The sequence below is a fragment of the Perna viridis genome, chromosome 2 (assembly GCF_037379345.1).
Source record: "Perna viridis isolate PV_CMFRI_1.1 ecotype Kerala chromosome 2, ASM3737934v1, whole genome shotgun sequence".
Lineage (NCBI taxonomy): Eukaryota > Metazoa > Mollusca > Bivalvia > Mytilida > Mytilidae > Perna > Perna viridis.
In genome coordinates, this window is record NC_142446.1 from 23,876,691 (window position 1) to 23,891,468 (window position 14,778).

Below are 14,778 nucleotides of genomic sequence, written 5' to 3' on the forward strand. Positions count from 1 at the left end.
AGCTTTAAAAGAACGTCTTGAAATGCTCATTGCTACAAACATCGTGCTCTACGTCTTAATAAACATACAAATTACTCCAATATTTACTTTATTTACCATTCTTTCTCAGAAAAAAACACAACTCGTATATGATTACGAATGATTCTTTTCTTCACATTTCCGTATTTTTTAAGTCCTCACCAACTCCATATGGTTCAGGTCAATTCACTGGAGAAGTCGACAAACATTGTCACTGACATAGGTCCAGACATGTTTTCGGTCTTGGTCTTCTATATTTTAAAAACAAAATTGCAATATACATTCGTTTTATTAGTATGGTAGTTGTGCTGCAAATAACATAAGTAAATGGTTTCGATAAATAAGACCGACACAATAATACTCATTTAAACAAACTGTGAAAATGAACCTTCTATAATTAACACTTATCGTATTCAAAGTAGTCATGCATTGAAAAATATCGGTTTGCACTGTCACTGATTAATGAAATACGAAGATGTGATGGAGTGTCGAATGTTTTGACTAGCAGTTATTTATCATAGAATACTATAAACATTTTCACACCTTTCTTTACACTTTTGGATGCCACTTTTGTTAATTACTTTGTTATTCATGTTTAAATTAAATGTCGTTTGACTTGCTCCACGTCGCTAGTATCACGTATTTTAAGAGTAAAAGACTCCTACTCACATTCAAAACACACCATGATCATATGTGGTTACGATTGCTCCATTCATAAATCGATATCCTGTTTTCTGAATTTGTTATCAGCAACATTTCAAAAGGTCCAAAATGAGCTCTCTCTCTCTCTCTCTCTCTCTCTCTCTCTCTCTCTCTCTCTCTCTCTCTCTCTCTCTCATTCTGCAATAGAAATTACATGAAGACAATTTCCATTGCATTTCCAAAGATTGAAACATGGCAAGTCACAGACTTTGTTATGTTTCCCACGTGCCTAGACCTAGTCTTAAAAATTGATAAAAGTGGAAATTTCTTGCCTGAACTCGACGTTCACCATGAAAACCATTACGTATCCTCTATATATCAAGTGTTTGTAGTTTCCTTCCATTTGTTCATGCTATAAATAGCTGAATATCTCAACTCACACGATTTAGTGAGTTCTTCTCAACAGGAAAAATATTGATGCACCTAACCTTTTTTTAAATTTTTTTTCTGTCTCAATTTCTGTTCGACTTAATCTTTACTTACTATTTTCGTGTTTTTAATATAGCTTGAATTGTTGTTACCTTGTTTTTTTTTTTGCTCAGCTCAATAATAATGTTGACTTAGAACTCTGAAATGAAAATTAATGCATACTGTAAGTGCAATTTTTAAAATCGTTACAATGCTTTCATTTAATGTTGGTGTTTTATACAACGGTTTCAAAAGAGGTTCCTTCAATTCGTATTGTGGGTATGTAACAATACAAATTGGAGTAATTCTCAATATTTTGCTCATGTAGTTTATATGTATAATTTTGGTTATTTTAAGTACTTTGTTGTGTTTGTCTTTTTTCCACGTCTGATTTTTGTCCCTATGTTACACTCTTTTGATTTCCGCTTCAATCTTGGTTCCCTTGATTATTCTTTCAGTCAGTATAACTCTTGACGTTATTACATTTAAAACAAGATTGATCGATTATAAAATTTGATTGTTTTAAATGGCAACAAAACTGAATGGAGTTGTTATCATCAGTAAGTAAAGTTCAAGCACTGTATTTAAATAAATGTACTAACTCAAAACAAAATGTTTTCTTGAGAGGTAAATTAGACATTAAAATTAATAATGTTCCGAATACTCGAGTAGTATTTGATAATCGTGCCTTCGATAGCATATCGATGAATGCAACTTATTTGAGTGACAAGCCACACCTTTCATTAGAGGGACAGTTTTAAAGTATTAAGTAGCAGCCTGTAAAAATCATGCACATTCTGTTATATGTGATACACCCAAAAAAGCTACAGGTCTACAGTTACAATTGTATTTTATCATTTACATAGTTATCCACTTTTAAATAGTTTTGAATTTTACAGTGCATTCTATACAATTTTTATCTCTTAAGAACAAGGGCTAAATGAAAAGCCACATCCTAGTTTCTTTTTACTATAACATTTTAAACAACATATCAAAAACAAAAATATGTAGGCTTTCTAACCATTAATCACATTTTGCATGATCCATATATCTGGAGTGTTACTTAAGTGGTCTTGTTTGTGACTTGATTCAACATATAATCAGATTCTACCATTCCAAGTCGGTGATTATAAACGATGGTGACCTTTTCTCTAGCGGGTGGTATTTAAATTTCTGCGAGAGGTTTTCCGCGATTCAACATAATCCATGTTTTCTACAGATTTCATGACAGAAAACAGTTCGACCCTTCGACCCAGTCTTGATTTAAACTCCACTCTTTATGGTTAAATTAAGATTTGAACATAAAGCTCTTTATTTTACCACCTTAGCATCTTGAGTGAAGAAGTAATTTAAAACATTCATTACTGAAGAAGAATCTATATACTCATACAGAAAAGCTTCATCTTCTTTTACAGTGACTTTCCTACAAGGATGACAGCCTTTCGTTACCAATCTGCTGAACAATACGAAAGATTGACAAAGTTATTGGGACATTTAAACTGACCAGTTGCTATTAAAAGAGTTGCGAATACTCACTTATCTTTTCATAGCTAGCTCCTAGTTATTTAAATCTGAAGCAGCTACCTGGGCCATTCTATTTTTTTATTGTTGAAAAAACCATGATTTAGAATAGCATATTTAAGTATTTATTTTATGTTAAATACATTGCACAGAAGTCATATATATTATTATTAAAATGAGACCTCAATTAATATTTATTCCCTCCTTCATAAAACTGGAATAGGCCTACCAAGGTGCCTTTTTAATGGAAAGTATGTGAATCACACTATAGTTAAGGAACAAGTGTTATACAAAATGCAAACAGTTTGAGTTGCACCTGAATTAAAATTTTTACCAAGTCTCTCTAATAAGGACGATGATTGTGATTTACCGTCTATGCACTGGATTCCTAAACTCCACAAGAATCCATACAAACAACGTTATATAGCTGGATCTGCAAAATGTACCACCAAACCTCTATCAACACTTTTAACTTCTATACTCACAGCCGCCAAAGAGGGTCTGCATCCTACCACGACCTTGTTACTCCCGTAGTGGTATTAATTCAATGTGGATCCAGAACAATTCGAAAGATTTTTTGGAGTCAATCAGTTCAATACTATTATCAGAATATAATAGCATTAAAACCTATGATTTTTCAACACTGTATACTTCTATTCCTCATACTCAGTTAAAATCTCGACTTAAAAACATTATAAATCGTTGTTTTCCCACAAAAGATGGTACACCTAGATACAATTATATAGTTCTTGGTCGGGATTCTTCATACTTTGCAAGAAATAATTCCAAATCATCTTCCAAATATACAGAAGATGTTTACAAAATGCTGGAATTTTTAATATTTGTCCAGTGTGATGGACGCGTTTTTCAACAAATGGTCAGCATTCCAATGGGAACAAATTGTGCTCCTCTACATACTGACCTTTTCCTTCACCCTTATGAGGCTGACTTAATAGCTGATGTGATCCGAAAGAAGAACCAAGGTTATAGCGATGATCAAAAGAATGTAATCCGGGGACAAAGATCAGACATGGTAAACAGACATACACAACAAAGAACATAAAGTAACTAAAACTATACATACAAAGTAACAAAAGCAAATGAGTAAAAAGCAAAAGCAAAACTGGGAGCATAGACCAGGTGCACTGGTAGGGTAAGCGTGCTCTGTTTTTCTAGAAACACAAGCCGAGTTGTTCACAAAAAGTCAAGTCCGGGGTAGACAAACGAGGAAAGGAAAACTATGACTCGTTGAATAAATCAGTTTTTATGGTGCAGATTATGTATCATGTAAATAATAATTTTCATTAGTGCACCGAGTTTGATTGAAATTATAATTTGGGATTATAAGTGCATTGATTTTCTATGAAATTTAAGATTTGGAATAAGTGTTATTATCATTGAAACTTCTTTGGATTAAGTGCAGTTTATTGAATTTATAGATTTGGATTTAAATGCTGTTTTCCTTGAAACTATTCCAAATAAAATTAAGTCCTATATCGTTTAGGACGGACTTAGCCAATGATATCCACTTAAAGTTATTCGGATTTCTGGAATGCAGAGCAAACATTACTTTATACATGATTTTTTATTGTCAGTCAGTTAACTGTTCCAATATAAAATAAGTCTGCTTTTAATTATTATTTCCATAGAAAATCTTCCTAGTTCACCATAGATCATGTAATTTGGATTGCCATTCCTAACCTTTAAAATGTTTTTACAAAACTAAAGGTGTAATTTCTCGAGACTATCTCTATTTTTAAAACCCCATATTTCTGAACCATACATCAAAATATGTCAAAGAGTCAAATAGTTTCAACTGTAAATCAATGGGAATAGCATTATTTATTATTTTCCTATAAAGAGCATATAAAGCCTTTTGTGCTTGCTCAACCAACTTTTGCCTCGCTTTACAAAAATTACAATTAAAATTGAAAAGAATACCAAGGTAAGAATCTACAATCTCGATCTCCTCACTACAGATTTTGAATATGTGCCTAGGCTTAAATTTCTTTTTACTAAGTACAATAACTTTGGTTTCATTAATATTAACTTGAAGCCGCCAACTTTCACTCAAAAACATCAAGTATTTTTTTGTAACCCCTCTGCTATTTCGGAAAAAAGTGCAGTATCGTCTGCATACAATATAGTAAACAGCTTTAAAAATATTTTTTTCTTTTTCTTGGCATAAAACGGACAAATGATTCAGTTGCTCCACGTAATTTCAGGAAAAAAAGCCTCCAAGTCAATTAAAAACACTGAAAATAGAAAAGGTGATAAATTTGCACCCTGTTTAATTCCAGCATATGAAATAAAACAATTTGAATATTCGTTTCCTAATTTGACACAGGTTTTGATAATCTGATGCATATTTAAAATGACAGTAAATATATTTCCTTTGATATTCGATTTCAATCATTTTTTCCACAATCCAGCCCTCCATGCAGTGTCAAAAGCACTTTTGAAATCAACAAAAGTACAAAGCAATTTTTACAAAAAGAAAAATAAATAGTGATTAATGAATATAGGACAAACATATTATCAATAGTAGAAAATCATTGACGAAAACCTGCTTATGCATTGGATATGAGGTCAATTTCTTCCGAAAATGTATTCAGTCTATTATTCAGTACCACAGAGAATGTTTTACTGAAATATGAATTCAATGTTATTCATCTGTATATGTTTTGGTCCTCTTTGGAAGCTTTATTTTTATAAATAGCTATCAGAATACAAGACAACCAACTTTCTGGTATTATTCCTGTATATGAAATAATGTTAAATATTCTAACATGTATTGACATCATTTCCTCTAGAGAAGATATTACATGTTCATTCAATATTTTATCATTGCCAAAAGCTTTCATATTTTTCAGCTTCCTGACTTACGTTTTCATTTACGATATCATTTCGTTTTCTAAGTCATCAGCTGGATCCAAATATGTGAAGTGCTCATATAATGTTTCAAGTGATATATCAGATTTTTCGTCCTTTTTCATTTTATTTATATCCTTGGTTCCCTTGATTACTCTTTAAGATTTTCCATAATTCTTTTGGATCTTTTGGGACATAATGCGAAGATCGTCAGCCGCTTTTTTTAGTGTCTTTCAAAATTTTCTATTATACCAAGGTTTGGAATTTTAATGTTACTTAATTAACGCTTAACAACTTTACCAAAAGTATCGGCCGCTGCGTTTATACAGTTTTTACCAATATCCGACACAATGTTGTCCAATTCTATTTGAGTTATATTGCTATTTATAGACAGCTCTTCAAGTTTTAATAAAGTAGTTGATAATAATCCTTCCGGATCTACCCGAAAACGGATTTTGTATTCATTCTTTTTATTGGTATCCCATCTTCGATATCCAGAATCAATATTTTTATCTACACTATTTGAGGAAATGCTACCTAGAGATTCGATTTGAAAGCTGAAAGATATCATAGAGTGACAATCTGAATACAAAGCTATGAACTCCTCAATATGAAATTTGATTAAAAGTGGAAATAAAGCAGAAGATAGAATTAAATAATCAACAACACTAGAATCTCTGTATGTCTTATTACCGATGCCCTTGTCCGAGCCGACTCTAGAATTAGCAATAACAAATTATTCTTTTAACGAATTTCCAAGAATATATTTCCGTAATTATTTGGAGCATATTTGCATTTTGACACCCTTTCTAATGGAACATTATATTCAGATATACTTCTCAAAGTCATATAAGTAATTTAGTATATCTTCATCACCATTCAGATTAAAAATATAAACAACAGTTTCATCAGTTATTACAAAATCAGATAATGACCCAGTTTTTGCATTGAAATCACCAACTAACGTTACGTAAGATTTTTTTTTCAGAATTTGACAAAGTAATCAACTCGTTTCGAGTTCAAAGAAAGCCTCGGCATTTGAATATTTCGAAACCCTGGTGGTATATAAACACAACAAAAAATCAGGTCTCATTTAAGTGAAAGAAAGTTTTTTGATATTTGAAACCAAAGAACAAATTCACTTTCTGTTTTGTGACATTTTAGATTCAAGAATTGTTTTGAAAATTACAATTATTCCTCCCGATGCTCATTTGAATTTCTTTCGATTTTTTGTGAAGTACTCGTAACCATCTGGTACGTTTAAAATATCTAAATCTGTTAATATAATTTCTACAAAAATGCAAATGTCATGTTTACAAATGAAATAATTAAAATCTGGTCATAATAATCTATTCTTAATGCTACAAACATTTAAAAACAAGCATTTCAGGTTATTAATACTATAATTATTCACAAATTTATTTTTGGAATATTTTTATCTGGTTGTCACCTTGCACCGAGTCGCTTGTCTTTGTCGTTTCACTAACGGAAGAAGCCTTTAGAGAGGTCTGGTACTTTGCATGGCTCTTGTTTAGTCTATCAGCAGTTGGATCGTTAACTGCTTCATCTGGTACATACAATACATTGTCTATAAAGAGCTTGTCACGAACCATGATAACTTGCCTATTGTCTCTTTTTGCGTGTTTCATGACCGGATACAGATCTTTTCGTCTCTGTTTAATTTCTTGCGGGAACTGTTTTTTTTTTTTATATACCATATGGTTTACCTCTAAGTTTGTAGGCGCAACTAAGAACATGTTCCAGATCTTTCCGATAGAGGAATCTAGCCACAAGGGGAAATCTTCTTATCACCATGTCGAGCTCTGAATGTATGCGCGTTTTAAAATTCAAGGTGGTGTTTAATACCTAGCTCGTTATAAAGAAAACTATGTATTAAAGACTCAGTGTCCTCATCTCTCTCGCGGTACAGACCTGTAAATATCAAGTTGTACTTCATTGATCGACATTTTAGATCAAGTACATCAGCTTTAAGTTTCTTAATTTCTTCAGACTCAGCAGCAGGTTGTATAATTGGCTGTAAGAGTAATTACGGGAATCAAGGTTATATCGGTAATCAAAAGAATGTAATCCAGGGACAAAGACCAGACATGGAAAACAGACATACACAACAAAGAACATAAAGTAACTAAAATCATACATACAAAGTAACAAAAGTAAATGAGCAACTCGGACTCCACTAAAAACTGGGAGCATGGACCAGGTGCACCGGTAGGACAGGTTTCTTCTCTAACTCATTAATTCTAGTATCTTCATGGATCAAGGTACGAATGTTCATTTTAATCTGTTAGTCAGCATTCTTTATTTTTTTTCTCATTTTTATTAAAGAGATTGCTAACCCCTGACAGCTTGACTCGCGATCAAATTTTCACACGAAAGTCCGCAAAGCACTTTCTAGTGTCCGTACCCTTGCTGATACAGCTAAAATTCCTGTATTATGTATTCAAACTTTTGATCAATGCTGATCTCCATCTTTTTCATACTCGACTCCATACTTGTCATTATACTGAGTATCATACTCAAAGCTGCATTGGCATTAAACTTACCCTCTTGGGTAGTCTCAAAAATTTTCCTACATTCCTGTATCTTTCAGAGACATTTTAACCTAGTTACTATTGGTTCGAAAAGTCAGCGCTTTATGAATGAATACTATAAAATACTATAAAATCCAAAGTCCAATTTCATTCATTCTGTATTAAGCAGTTTTCTAATAGGCACAATCAAGCCCCGGTAAAAGGTAGTAGGTCTCTATGGTCTTAATATTATTTACAATATTTCAACTCAGTCTTAACGATGGCAGTATAGAAAGTCAATAAATATAATTATATTCACGTATGCGAACAATTAGTTCATAAATCACATTATAACTATCCAAAATCCATAGCAAAATAACAACACTTTCCTGTAATGTCACGTGACACATAACCAGTACTGACCAGGTACCTATTCTACAACTCTTACAATAACTCTTGGTCAGTTTAAATGTCCCAACAGCTTTGTCAATCCTTTGTATTGTTCAGCAGATTGGTAACAAAAGAGTGTCATGGTTGTAGGAAAGTCACTGTAACAAATCTTACAAACATTCTTTCTTACCTACTTTCTTACGTTGTTTTATGTGAACTTTTCGTACTAAAATAATATTCAATCCTAACAAGTATCTCCAAGTATGCTTTCAGTGCAAATATTCTTGTTTTTCTTCGCACAATTAATCATGGTTATAAAATGTCATCTTTCATAACATCATTAAAAAAATCCATCTTTTTTCATTACTACCATATCTCATGTAAAATATAATTAAAAGACGAACCGTAATAATCTCTTCATATTAGCAAAACGCCAATTATTTTGTACAACTCTATTACCTATCCGTATTTCAATAAAATTGGAAATGACGAAGACAACAAATTAAAAAAGGAAATTGCTAAAGAACCTATTGATTTTTTATTTTGTTGAAAAGTCAACAATCATTCGTTAGAGCTTTATTTTTCTTTTTTTCCCTAGTTTACGTGTTGTTAGTAACAGTCATTTCTCTTCCAAACCAAGTTACGTGTTTCGTTATTGTTTTTCTTTTGTTTTCGCTAGTTAACTTTAGTCTTTTTTATTTGATTAACTGGTCATTGAAAAGTGAATTGCATTGGGTTTCGCTTTCCTATTCAATGTTTTTTTTTCATTTCGAAATTAATTCTGAAGAGATATATTTTAGGTAGGTCTGTAGTGATTTCAAATAAGTTAAAAAAGGAAATAATATTGCTGTTTTAAATGAATGCAGTACTCGTACCGTTGCTATTGCATTTTGACCAATATAGATCAGACTTCTTTCCTATTTATCAATGTCATGTGTATATATATATATATACCTGATCTTCGGGTGAATGCAGATAATGATGACAAGGTAGATACGACAGAGATGATGATCTCACTGATTATTGTCTTGGCATTAAATCTTTACTATATTAAATCTGCAGGTAAGAAATTGAATTTCATTTTATATCAAACAGTAACAAAGTAATCGTCACTTAAGATAAATAATACAATTTTATATTTTTATTTTATCATAATTCACCATTCTTTAAACTGAGGGTACCGATGTATTAGCTATTATTTAGAAAATTTTAAAACTGATTTCACTTTCTTGTTTCAGATTTTGTTGAACAAATTAAAAAAAACCAACGAACAATGAAAAATGTTTATCAAATTCGCTCAAAGTGGAAATCAGGAGGGTAAACTCTGTGTATGCCTAAAATTGGGAGGAAACGCTTTTTGCAATAAATCTTGAATTTCTGAAATCTTACCCCAAGTAATATTCTCGTTTCGATTCGCTGGACATTATTTTTACGCTAAGCTTTAAACTCCGAATCAGTCTTGCAGATTTTATTTATTTATTTATTTATTTATTTTTTGCTAATACATTGTATCTCTGTAGTTCCTCAATCTCTCAACGTTGATACTAAAAGGAATGTTTAAAGGATGGTTTCTATAAATTATCCATTTTGACAAGTTGAAATTATTTTTAAAGGAGGGTTTACATTTTATGCACACTTGACTTTATACTACCGTTAAATGCCTGTCGTTTGTTTACTGAAAATGGACATCTTTTTATATTAGATTTTTTAAAATTTGATTTGCATTGATCCTTTTGCTGATTTGCTTACAATTGTACCACGTATGTAGTTTGAGACTATGGCAGAATAAGCGATCCCTAATTTGATAAAGCATACACTACAAATAGTGTGAATCAGATGTGGATTCTCAAGAGCCTGTGATCTATATACGGACTTCTCTGTAGAGCAAGGAAATTGTCAAATTAACTTTTCTTATCGGGGGTACGTTCAATCTTTCTTAATATCGTTACGACAAAAGTTTTACGGTCGTCATCACAATGTGATCGACCGATATGAAGTTTCTATCTCACAGATGGTACAAGAAATCTACAATTAGATCCCACGTCTAACCGCATTGACAACATACCAAACTTAACACTTACTAGCTCCAGTGGTGTAGCTCCTTTGACATAACCGTGTCGGTGCAAGTCAAAGGTTTCTTAATTACTATTACTAATCACACTTCTATCAGTGAGGGCGTTGATATTTAGTTTGCTTTGAAATCTTTCAGTAATTTTTGGCAATACGTCATTGTATATCTATATTATATCAAGTTCAAGCTCAAATGTTCAGTTTTTTTATATGTAATGTATTTTTATTCGGTTCGCTACATTGTGTATGTAGTTCGTTTTTGTTTCTTGTTATGTTACGTTAAGACCATGCACTTGGGTTTTGACGTATTTGAATTGTTCCATTATCGATATTTTTGCTGATATTTGTCTGTGACCAACAAAATTCTTATAGCCTTGGTTCCCTTGATTACTCTTATACTTATTACATTATTATTATGAATTATTTAAGTTAAAATGGGTATACGAATTTTGATATAAAGCTTCAATGTTTGACATTGTATGGAAAAGTCCATACTTAGTTTTCGATGACATTATTTGTGACATCATGATGATCTACTAGTGTTTTAATTTAGTTCTCAAACAGGCATTTTAATTTTTTTTCTATCATGTCATGTTTTTTTGTTGCTGACTTAACAGAAATCAATAATATAAAGTTGTTGAAAAGTTATTAATTTTCCATTTTTCTATGATTTTATATGACATTGCTAGTTAGTTTTCAAATACCAGTTATGTATTAATCGAAAAATAACTGCGAATTGACAATTGAATGATTAGTGCTGAGTTTTATTGTTTGTAATATATATTGACTGACCAGATAAGCAATTATTACTGTCCGCAATAGATTTGTTATAGAAGCCAGTGACACCTTGTTAAAAGAATAAGAAAACAATACATGCTGTTTTGTTTAATAGAGTTTGTAGTAATGTATTGGCTAAGGAAAGGCATATGAAATGCTTCTAATTAGATTTCGACAATTGTTCAACATAAAAAGCTAGAATATGATTTTATGTCATCAGTGGACTTGTTTTTATGTCATTGGTGGATTTGTTTTTATGTCATGGTGGATTTGTTTTTAAATCCATTTGCCTTTAATATTCTTAATTTCAAACTCATATTCAACCTTTTCATTATTCAATGAAATAGAAACTGTGTTGTGGCACGACGAACGACTCTTTTAAATGTTGCAGAATAATTTCCCTGGATTGAATATAGAACAGTTCTTTATTTTTGTGTCCAAGAAAAAAGTCAAAACTGAAAAAAGAAAAAGTTGTTAACCGAAAATATTTTATTGAATAAGTGAAAATTGCCACATTTAGAAGGTAAAAAAGAACTTAATACTAATAAAACGTACTACTTTTCTTCATTTTTCACGTTTGATTTCTGATTTATATTTAGTTTCTTTTCACCTTTAAAAGTGGTAATTTTTCACTTATCTATTATCCACATACCAGTAAGACGTTCTTTTAATATTACTATTTAGCTATACTTATTTGTTGTCATGGATATTGAGCTGAAATATCTTAATGAGGACCTAATCACATAATACAATGTCAGTAAAGGCTTTAGTATAGAAAAAAAAATTGTTTTAGATCAAAGTCATTTCAATTTGTGAATATCGTGCAGAAGTAGGATAAAATAATCGATTTCATATCTCAAAATATATGCTAGAACGTAAAACTTGTTTGTTCTTTTCGAATTTTTTATGGTGTATGTTTTTCTATGTTTCACAATGTCTTTCTCCCTTTCTGGTCCCTCTTCATGTAAATATTTGATTATGAATTGTTCTATTAAGATGATATTATGAAATAACAGCTCTTGCCGTTTGTGCCACAACTGTCGGAGTTCTATTAAGATCCACCATTGATAATCTAATCATAATACAGGTTTCCATATTTTTACCTAAACCGTGATTTATGGAGGGCTTATTTTAATGTCATTATACTTAAATACCTTAATATAATGTACAATTAAAGTTTCAAGTTTGTAAATGAACGCCGATACTTCTAGGTTTGTACTTTTTACTTTACTGTTTCAGTAATATCAAACATACTACAATAAAAAAATAATGAAGAGTTTTATCGGAAATTATAATCCGAAAATAAATATATGTTGTAACACCCTTCATTAAAGCAATGCAATCTTTTGAGAAGGTTCTTCCAATTTGTATGTGATAATCACCAAAAGCTTCCGATGACAGTAATTATAACTTCCCAATGAGATGTCGTGTTAAAGCTTTGACGAAGGATATGGAAGCTAAATTCTCTTTTTCTTTGATAATTAATACAACATTTTTCTTCGTTAGTTATAAATCGGTATGACAATAATTCTGCGATGTTGTTTAACCAACCTTTAAATCTTTGACCTACTAAGACAACAAGGTTAACATTATTCTCCAGGTACAGGGAGTTGTCAATTTGAATTATTTTTTTAACATTCCAGTCAAAAGTACGAAATTTTAGCGTCGGTCTTTTTAAAATTGGTTTGTGTTTATATTTAAGATCAACATTGGTCTGTTTTTACTTTAAACATGTGCAATAAAAATTTTCAATACGTTTTTGCATGGAAACCTTTCAATTGCGACAATAAACAGAGTGAAAAGAAAAGTTTAATTTCCAAGTAGTTCGTGTTCCATTAGGTTATATAGCTTAAATAATGCATTGCCTATTCAATATACCATTAGTAATTTTCAATGTATCGTTGTTTCAACAGAAGAAATATAGTAGTCTAAAACTTACCTGATGTCGACATTTAACTGGTATAGGAATAATGCTCTGGTAAATTAAATAGTACATTATACCATGAGATCAACATATCTACCTATTCTGCTAAAATTTGTATGTCGCTTGGAAAAATGGATTTTTAATTATTTCCTTCAATGTGATATTGCACTCTACACTTTATTACATTCAGAACGAACTATTCTGATAAATTTCAATTCTGACTAGTCATTCATGAATAACTGTAATGATTTTGCCTTTGGCTATGAAGGAATGAGTTCAATCACGTAATGTACAAGGGTACAGATATAAAGTATCACGGGCATTAAGTTCATTTAAAAAAGACAGAAAACAAATATTTCCAATTATTTCTAAAAATCAAAATTTGTATATAAATGTAATGAAGTCATCAGCAAAAAGGTTATAACGTCAGTGTCGCATAGCGAGATGGTAGACAAAACTTTTGTCAGAAAGTGTGTTAATTCTGGTGTTTTATAATATATATTAGTATTTTACAGATGAAACTGACACAGAAGCAGCCAAGCTAGCACTAGAATATGTGAGCAGGGTAGAAACGAGTCCGTGTACTGGGGGTACAGAGGAAACTCTTGACCTTACATTTAACCACTCAATATGGAAAGAATATACACGTCCTGCTATCTTAACTTCAAATTTTATGACGAGGACATTAATTGAAAATAATGGTTCTTTGGATACGCTTACAGATGAAATTCTTTTCTCTTTCGTTCAAAACAACGTCAATGGTCAATCTATAATATTTGGATCAGCGATAGCCATAGAACCTCAGCTGTATTCAAAGTACTTATCCTTTTGCCCGTATGCCTATCGAAAGAATGGAACTATTTTCGCTCACGATATATCGCTATTTTACAACTATCTGGACAACAAAACAGAATGGTATTATGTACTGAAGACTTCTAATTGGCAAAATGTATCTTTTACAACATCAAAAGTCAAATACAGGTAGGAAAGAAACAGTATGGATCCAAATAAGTGAAAAGGTAATTTGACTTTATACATGCATGTATGTGATATAAAAACACTGAATTTAGAAATTCAAGTGTTATTATTAACTACTAAAGAGTATCTAAAACATTTGAACCACTCACTTCAAATTTATTTATCACATACTAGTATATATTTTATATATAAAAATAGTACAGAATAAAACAGCAGTCCAAATTTAAATTGAAAGGAATTTAAAATAAAGGTTTGGCACCTCTTAATATAGTCAAATACAGATTATAAAGAATTTTAAAAAGTCAAAGAGAAAACATATTTGACGCAAAAGTCAAAAAGTAAAAGTGGAATGAAATACAGGCTGTTATCTGAAAAAAAGAAAAAAAAGAAAAAAAAAACAGTTGAATCAGAAGCATCAAAGGTCAAATAAATACACTTTTGAATGAGGAGGATATAAACCAGTTTATATTGAACACCATAATTCAAATACAGCATTTTGGTCGTAGATATGGAGTTTATTTAAAGAAAGTCTCAATTATTGAAGTAAATTTCATGAAGTATCATTCGATGAACTGTGTGATGAAGAGG